Raw genomic sequence first — 10,000 nt, 5'->3', positions numbered from 1 at the left:
CACACACACACACACACACACACACACTGGAGGGAATATCTAGAGCTCGCACCTGCTCTGCCTCATGAGGGAGCACAGTGCAATACCAACACCAGCCAACAGGTGGCAGTGCTGCCACACTCACCGAAGTAAAGTGATTTAACATGCACTGCGCCATCCTCCCCAGGAAGCCAAGTCACCTCCCCATATTTATCAGACAGGCGTTTCTCTTGCTGCAAGCTCCGCCACTGAAATCAGTATGCATACTAGTCAAAGCACAGGGCCCGCCACTGAAATCAGTATGCATACTAGTCAAAGCACAGGGCCCGCCACTGAAATCAGTATGCATACTAGTCAAAGCACAGGGCCCGCCACTGAAATCAGTATGCATACTAGTCAAAGCACAGGGCCCACCACTGAAATCAGTATGCATACTAGTCAAAGCACAGGCTCTCCCTCTCTTAGTCAGTGTTGCACGCATGCATATAGGATACTAGTAGTATACTTGGAGTAGCGTACTTGTGAATACAGACAGTGGCTGTATCTGGGACAAATGGTCCCAGGCATGTTGGGGAATGGAACACTGTGAGTAGGGGGGTAAAATGTACCCTATTACACAAAGAATGGTAACAGAACTACCTAGAGTGTTGATTGAAGCCCAAAAGGGTATTACTTTTATTTTTTATTTACTCTTTTTTTTTTACCAAACTCGATGTCCAAAATTAGAGAGGGAAGTGTTCCTTGTTTGTCTGCGTGCCCAGCTGTCTAACTGATGAGGAAATCTTGAATTTTAAGTACTTCCCGAGATGGTAAGAAACTCCAAATTACGCGCAGCTTATTATCCTTTAGAGGGGGCTGGAAGACTGGTGTTGTGTCATAAGGCTTTTTCTGCAGTTGCACACTCCCTTTGCCCCAACCTGTCCTGGGTTGATCCATACATGATCCATACTGCAGAGGTGGGTGGAGGAACTACCAAGGCATATATATATATATATATATATATATATATACTATATAGACTGTATACTGAGCCTCTATACCAAGGCCCTATACTGAACCTCTATATTAAGGCACTATACTGAGCCTCTATACCAAGGCCCTATACTGAACCTCTATATTAAGGCACTATACTGAGCCTCTATACCAAGGCCCTATACTGAACCTCTATATTAAGGCACTATACTGAGCCACTATACCTCGCACTGTACTTAACCACTATACCTCCCACTATACTGAGCCACTATACCAAGGCACTATACTGAACCACTATACTATACTGCGCCTCTATACCACGGCACTTTAATGAACCACACAACATGTGTTTGCTGATGTAATGAAGTGGTTTGTTGCCAAGCAATCGCCTGTCTGATATAAAAAAAGATTCAATCAATGTTTCAGAAGTTTCCAGAACTCAATAAGGCCATGTAAGAGGGAGAGATGGAGACAGAGAGAGAGAGATGGAAAGAGAGAGAAAGAGAGAAAACATTTCTGAGAAACAAACAAAAACATAAAAATCAGTTTTCACAATACATTACATTCAAAGAAGAAAAAAGAAAGAAAAAAATACAGATCTTCAGCGAGATACAAATGTATTAATTAACTATTATTTTTGAATTATACGTTGATACTTAATTTGTCATTTACAACAAAAGAGAGAGCATCATTGCAGCACCACTGTATAACAAATATATCCACTGCAGTCATTGCTTTGTAAATATGAAAGTCAAGAGAAATTCTAGACTTTGAAAATCACGTCCTGGTTTCTGATGCATCCCGTTTTTCCGACTCAGATACACAGCAAGCTTTGACTGCCCCAAAATAAAACTTGGCATTTGGTGTTCTGTTCCTGACTATAAGGAAAGCCAAGTATAATGCTCTGCTTTGTTAACATCATCCCCAGCATATTGAGCAATCCGCTCAAAAACATGAGAAGAAGTCTACTACAATCCATAAAGCAATGATAAACACGCACACACACCCACACACACACACACACAAACACACACACACACACACTCACACTCACAGAAGAAGTCTACTACAAACCATAAAGCAATGATAGACAGTTTCCCTTTAATCACAATAAGGACATGTGAGTATGTGTGTGTGTATGTGTATATGTGTGTGTGTGTGTGTGTGTGTGTGTGTGTGTGTGTGTGCGTGTGTGTGTATGTGTGTGTTTGTGCATGAACTGCTATATCCCCATGCTATGAGTGTGGGTGTGTGTGTGTGTGTGAGAGTGTGTGTGTGTGTGTGTGTGTGTGTGTGTGTGTGTGTGTGTGTGTGTGTGTGTGTGTGTGTGTGTGTGTGTGTGCATTAACTGCTATAGCCCCATGTTATGAGTATGTGTGTGTGTGTTTGTGCATTATCTGCTATAGCCCCATGCTATGAGTGTGAGTGTGTGTAGGTGGGTGTGTGTGTGTGTGTGTGTGTGTGTGTGTGTGTGTGTGTGTGTGTCTTTGTAGTGAGTGGTGGTTTGTACAGTACTCTCCACACACTGGTTTGGTTCTTTCAACAATGCGTAGCTTTTCTACATATTGTGTCTGTTTCGTCTTTCAAAAACCTTTTGTTTATTATCTTTGCTACGACTGTGTATAATACCTGTCCATTGTCTGAAAACAAACTTAATTCATGGATCCCAGAGGTTTTACAGTAACCCTCTAGAAGGAATTGTTGTTATATTCATGAGCCCATGTATTTTGTCGTGGATCCTACTGGTAAACCACACACACACACACACACAGACACAGACACAGACACAGACACAGACTCAGACTCAGACTCAGACTCAGACTCAGACAGACTCAGACTCAGACACAGACACAGACACACACACACACACACAAACACAGACACACACACTCAAACACAGACACACACACACACAAACACAGACACACACACACACACACACACTCCCAAGAAAGAGGCAAGTGCCTCAGCATCTTGTATGTCACCTCCTGTACTTTCAACAATCTGCTGTAAATGTAGGCAATTACCAGTAAAAAGTACATTTATCAGTCCTGGGATATCCTCCCCACACACATCAAAGGGAGCTCACAAGATTATAGGCTCCTCCAGTAACCAGCGGAGAGAGGTTAATAGCTCCGACCAATGATGTTTAAAGAGTCCCCTGGCTTTGAACAAACTTTGATAAAAAGATGACAGTTAAATCTCTCATGGTCCATCAAGAAAATTATGCCTTCTATGCACAGCGCACTCCGAGGGACCATATGTAATTTGTTGCATAAAATGTCCACCATGTCCCTTTGAATTTGGGCCAAAAGCCCAACAGGAGGGTCTACACAAGCAAGTCTGTGCCACGGCGAAGATGCCTCCAGACACTTTTGTCCAGAGAGACACACAAGGAAGAGAACAGTCAAGCTACGAGCATTAGAACCCTGGTGTAACAATAAATACTACTTTACATGATAAGAAACTAAAAAAAAGAAAAGAAAAAGAAGTGCAAGTTAAGCATTAGTTAGGAAGGGAGGTGCTCCCTGAAGAGTTGGGTCTTCAAAAGCTTCTTGAAGGTAGAGAGGGACGCCCCTGCTCTGGTAGTGCTAGGCAGTTTGTTCCACCAACGTTGAACTACACATTTGCCCCCTGTAGGACAGATCTCAGAACAGTGCAATGTTATCAAAAAATTGACCTATTTGGTATGAAGGAGGTCTGGTCAATGCGCACTACTTTTGCATTCTTGTTGCCACAACTACGGACAGAATCCTAAAGCCTGTGCACAAAAGTGAGACGAGGCGCCAGTTGCCAAACTTTTTAAGTCACCCTTCTTGGGTTGCAAAGTGATGACGGCCCTTTCACAGCTTTGCGGCAGGAAACCTTTCGGATGACCGTCTTAGAGGACTACAAGGAGATCCAAGGAGATTTATAAAACTCAGCTGACAAGCCTTCAACTTTGGGAGATTGTCCATTGTCCATACTCATGATTGCAGTGTTTCAAAGACAGTGCATCTTTTAAACTAAGAGTGGATTCGTTTTCCACCTTTGGCAGTCCTTCATGATAAGTACTCGGTAAAGTCTCTTGGTTATCCAGCTTACACCTAAAGGTCAGAGAAAAACTATACCACTCGCTCACGAATTTCAGCAGGCTCAGTGAGCTCTTGTACCGTAGCTGAAATTAAAGAGCGGATCATTCTTAACTTCGATGGAGCATCCATTTGCATTTCATTTTGCAATCTTGAGTGGACCAGGGCCCCTTGAACTTTGACCTCCAACAAATCAGTTAGCATGGGCTTTGCCTTGATCTTCATTTCCAGTGGATGATGTTAGCTCTAGCAAACCCACAATTTCTGTCTCTAAAACTTGTATTACCTCGACTATTTCTCTAGTGACATTAAAAGTGTGTACTGCTGCCATAGTGGGTTAATTTGTACTTTTCCACAATCCCACCATTGTTGCAAAGAAACACAGGCACTTTTTTGTTCTTTGAAGTTTTCCCAAAAGACATCTGCAAAATGTTAGTCATCCAATAGTTTGCGTCGTGCCTAACAACTCCCTTACCTGTTCTAAAATCAGCGCAAAGCACGGCCTCTTGGGGCTTATTGCTTAATTCGAACTTCTAAACCTGATTGTTCAAATCCTTGATTGTGATTGGCTAAAAGCCGTTGTAAAATCCAGCATTACCTTACAATTTGACCTGATTACATTCCATATTACTGCGTAGCGAATGGCAAGGCATTCATATAGCGCATTTCATACCCAGTGTTCCATCTGGCTGTTGCGTTGCTTCAAGGGTTGCGTGGCAACGATTTATTTAGGAACTATAATTTTAAGTGGCGGAAGAATGACGGTTTATCATTAAACTATTGTTTCTTAAATTGAATTGTCTTTATTTATGAAACCATATCAAATATGTGTAGTAACAGGTTTAGAAAAGCAATAAGCCCCGCGAGTCCGTGCTTTGCGCTGATTTTAGAACAGGTAAGGAGGTTTAACGGCACTCCGCTTCGCGTCGTGCCTAACAACTCCCTTACCTGTTCTAAAATCAGCGCAAAGCACGGCCTCTTGGGGCTTATTGCTTAATTAACAGATGTCATAGATGTACAACATAGAACTGCTGCACTATGATCAGATATAACTGACTGGATAGATCTTAAAGATTTGACTTGATGTTTAAAAACACATCCTATCAAGCCTGGCCGGAGATATGGAATTTCTCTGCTGTGTGCCCATGGATTGTGAAGCACTTTGATGCAAATTCTTCCAAATGTCAATCATTTGTATTACAGCCCCTTAGGAAGCATTATGTGCCTACACATGATTACTGTCAAGCTGTCAAGAACTTTCAGTGCAATTAAAATCACTGCCTAAAAATAGCAAATCATCTGCTTTTAAACATTTCAAGGTATTACTAATTATACTTAAAAACACAACCTCTGTGGGTGCATATACATTCAAAAGTTCTACTGTAGCGTCTTCAGACTTTGCCACAACTTTTATACAGTGTCCCTGAACAAACTCATCCACCTCATAGGAAAGGGGCATGGTCAGGTCATAGAAAAAAATGAAAAATCCACAGCTCCACCTTGTCATTGTGCGTTACAGTATGTGGCTCTGAAAGATACAGGTCAAGGTCAATACAGGTTAATGCTACAGCAGATCCAACTCTGGAAGAGCAGGTGTAGAGGCATGATGGCACTCTAGCACCCCCTGCTGGCTGAAGATGTCAATACAGGTAAAAGGTTGCCCATCTCTGTGCTGTACTGCGGTCAGCTGATCCCAGGCAGAAAGGACAGCCAGTGCTTCCACCCTCTGTGTGAACATTAATCATCTAAACATCTAATTAAACATCTAATGGTGGTAAGTGTTTGTCAAGTCATAGTAAACTGCCCTAGCAGAGGCTAACACAGAACAGAACCCATAAAGTCTAAACAAACAAACCAACAAACAAAGAAACAGTGCTTACCCTTCACAACCCTTCAAGCCACACCCACTCTGCTTTGGTGTGCATGGCAGAATGATTGACAGCCGCAAAAACAAATCAGGCAGAGAGCCGGTCCACTGGACAGGTAATGAGTGGTTGAAGAGAAATGTTTGAGCAGCAGATTACAGGGAAGAAGACAGGATAGCACACACACACACGTGCGCACGCGCACACGCACGCACACGCACACGCACGCACACGCACACACACACACATACACACACACACACACACACACACACACACACACACACACACACACACACACACACACACACACACACACACAAAACAGGGCGTTTATCCTGTGCTGTATGGGCTGCTTAAAAAAATGAAGAGTATACCCACTTCTCCAGGGACCACTACACCACTGCTCACACTCACACACTCACAGATAGATAGTCAAACACTCACAGATAGAAAGCAAAAATAAAGTGTGACTGGCCGATGTGCTGAGGTGACCCCACTCTCACCACTCGACCCCAGGGTGTCTGGGCTGAGGTGCAGCATGCAGAACAGGTGATGTGTTTTTCTGAGGCATGTGTTTCTCCACACAGTGATTTTAGACCATTCCGGCTTTTGTGAGGAATTGAAGTCTAAAGCCTGGCTGTCCTGCTAAGGCACTCCGTGTGGGTGGAGATCTCACCCTCAGTCTGTGTGTCTGTGTGTCTGTGTGTCTGTCTGTCTGTCTGTCTGAAGCACAGAGACTGGATAAAGAGATGGTGACAGCCTGGAGACTGACTCACTCTGACACGGGTCCCATCAAGCCGGAGCCACTGAGAGAGGGAGAAAAGAGAGGAGAGACACATCCCGAATATACGCAGAGAGAGAAAAAAAAATCAGGGGAGGCACTTTCCTACTTCATTCAGGGAGTAATAGAAAGAGAAGGAGAGAGAGGAAGAGAGAGAAAGAGATAGAGAGGGGGGATGAGAGGGAAGAACAGAGAAAGAGAGATGGAGGGAGAGAGACAGAGGGAGAAAGAGAGAAAGAGAGAGGGAGGGAGAGGGAGAGAGAGAGGGTTCAGCAGAGGTAACCCCATCAGAAACCCCATCAGCAGCAGAAGAAAGCCCAGACAGTCTGTGAGTGCCAGCATCCCCCAAACTCCTCCAAATCCCTCAAAGTCTCAGGACCTCCACACCACAGTACTGGGGCCATGACTGCAGAGATGCCAGAATATAATCACATTCTCACAGTCTACTGCTGAGTTGTATTAAAAAAAAAAGTCGACTGCTATGGTGCATTAAAAGCACAGTCTCACTGTCTTCAGTTGTGTTTATTAAAACACAGTCTACTGCTGTGTGTATTAAAACACAGTCTCGCAGGCTACGGTTGTGGTGTTTTACTAGTTTTTGGTTACTTGCAACAACAGAATCCAACGCTGTCGGCTGAGATGTGTTTCCAGGAAATTGTTGTGGACAAAGAACCATCTAATTGGATGTCCTGAGAAATAATCACGCTCCTTCTTAAAGAGCTCCATCTCAAAGGAGATGTGGGATAGTATTAACTTCAGTGTACTGCTGGGAACGTAGCCAACGTTGTTTTTTGTGCGGCTGAGTTAAGTGGGAATTGCAAAAGCATTCTCTGCAAGGCCTACACAGGTCAGTTAAAGAACCATAGAACAATATAGCTCAAAACAGTAGAAGAATGAAATCAGCAGGCTATGCATCAGTGAGTGTTCCTATGAGTAGATTTGTCTGGATGAAACTACAGTTGTCAGGGGCGACCAACTTTTGGGCACCGTTTGAGAGACGCAAGCTGAGTAGCAGGTAAGGTAAGCTAAGGTAACCGTGGTAACAGAAACATCACAGTGATGAAATCTGCATGTTCACACCAGGTGGGGAGGCCTGCCTACAGGCAAGTAGAAACATTAAAAATAAATGAAAAGAAGTCATTAGTCATATACAAGATAACACCTACACTCTTGCTTGAAAGGCTGCGGATACATATTCAGTGGGGCATTCCGACCTCAATGCTTCATCTTACGCAGCTGGATAAGTAATAAATTGGTAGGAATGTGTCTGGCCCTGCACTGACCCCTGGAAGGACCGGTCAATTTATGATGTGTAATTTATATCAAGCCCATGTCTCTACCTCACCGCCTCAAAGTTAAGGCTCTCAAGGCAGCTGAAATGGATCCAGACGTAATTTAAAGAGCATGTTTATATTGCTGAAACCTCTGTTTAATAGTTTAACCGGTGCTCATGGCAAATATTACTCCTCTTGGTTAATAATGTAGTTTTGGCCACAGGGAAGTTCAAAATGGTGCCTGTTAAAGCCCCAGGCTCCTACGACTGAACCAATATCACACTGCGCTTTCATCACTTATCTCAAGCACGGGCAGGGAAATCATCACCCCTTAAAGTTTTAGCTGAATCACTTCGCTACTGTACAGTTTGCGATAGGTAATGTATTACACGATAGTTGTAATTAACTGTTTATGGGGTTCTTTTTTTTAAAGATTAATTTTTGGGCTTTTTGGCCTTTAATTGATAGTTGAAGTGAAGAGTGGGACAGGAAATGAGAGGGAGAAGAGGTGGGGAGTGGAGAGGAGAAATGACATCGGGCCGGAATCGAACCTGTGTCCTCCATGGTCAACAAGCCCGAATGTGGTCGGGGCTACTGGTTGCCCCACAGTGCCCCCCCCCCCGTTCCTGGGGTTCTTTGTCAGACAATGGCAAAATAAACTGGCACCAACTAAATTCTGACCAATAAAGTAGCGGAATGTAACACTCCATAGAAGAATGAGGACGTGACCTGTCAAAAGCGTGACACACTCTATGGCGTACCATTGCAAGTTTAATGCTCTATTAGTTTTGATACCCACAAAATCATCGCTAGTTAGGATCACACATCCGTTAGCACTGTGCTTCGATGAGTGATACACAACAGTGATACACAACTACTGAGGTCATATGTTTTTGCCATATTTCCCTTCAAGTAGTCTCTTGAATCAATTGACCATAATGCTGAAAGTTTTTTGTTGTTGCTTCAACTAATTAGAAACAAAAGATTTAAGTACTGATTTGCCATTCTCTTTTAATACCATCAAACTGTCAGCATTTGGGTGAGATACCTGTCCAAATGCTCACAGGTTGATGGTATTGAAAGAGAATGGCAAATCAGTACTGAAGTCAACTTGAAGCAACAGTTAAACATTCAATTGTATTACAATACTATACATACGTATATACAAAAATGACATACAAAATACCACTGTTAGTTTTCAGTTGTTCATATTTTCAGTTATATTCTCAAGCTTTCAACCTTTGGCAACCTTGAAAGACAAAGCAGACTTCTTTAAGCACTGTGTTGTTTTAGAATCTGGTCTGCATGTGTGTGTGTGTGTGTGTCTTTGAAGTGTTGTTTAAGAAACTGGTCTGCATGTGTTTGTGTGTGCGTCTTTTTGAAGTGTTGTTTTAGAATCTGGTCTGCATGTGTGTGTGTGTGTCTTTTTGAAGTGTTGTTTTAGAATCTGGTCTGCATGTGTGTGTGTGTGTCTTTTTGAAGTGTTGTTTTAGAATCTGGTCTGCATGTGTGTGTGTGTGTGTGTGTCTTTTTGAAGTGTTGTTTTAGAATCTGATCTGCATGTGTGTGTGTGTGTCTTTTTGAAGTGTTGTTTTAGAATCTGGTCTGCATGTGTGTGTGTGTGTGTGTCTTTTTGAAGTGTTGTTTTAGAATCTGGTCTGCATGTGTTTGTGTGTGCGTCTTTTTGAAGTGTTGTTTTAGAATCTGGTCTGCATGTGTGTGTGTGTGTCTTTGAAGTGTTGTTTTAGAATCTGGTCTGCATGTGTTTGTGTGTGCGTCTTTTTGAAGTGTTGTTTTAGAATCTGGTCTGCATGTGTGTGTGTGTGTGTGTCTTTTTGAAGTGTTGTTTTAGAATCTGGTCTGCATGTGTGTGTGTGTGTCTTTTTTAAGTGTTGTTTTAGAATCTGGTCTGCATGTGTGTGTGTGTGTCTTTTTGAAGTTGTCTGCAGCAGCTTCACTGCCTGTGACACTGTTGTCAAGAACAGCATGTTGAATGGGCCCAGCTCCCTTCAGTGGGTCTGCACTCACCTGCCACCGTTCAGTTGACATGCCTTC

The sequence above is a fragment of the Sprattus sprattus genome (assembly GCF_963457725.1).
Source record: "Sprattus sprattus genome assembly, chromosome: 21".
NCBI lineage: Eukaryota > Metazoa > Chordata > Actinopteri > Clupeiformes > Clupeidae > Sprattus > Sprattus sprattus.
Note: the sequence above shows the minus strand (reverse complement) of the source record.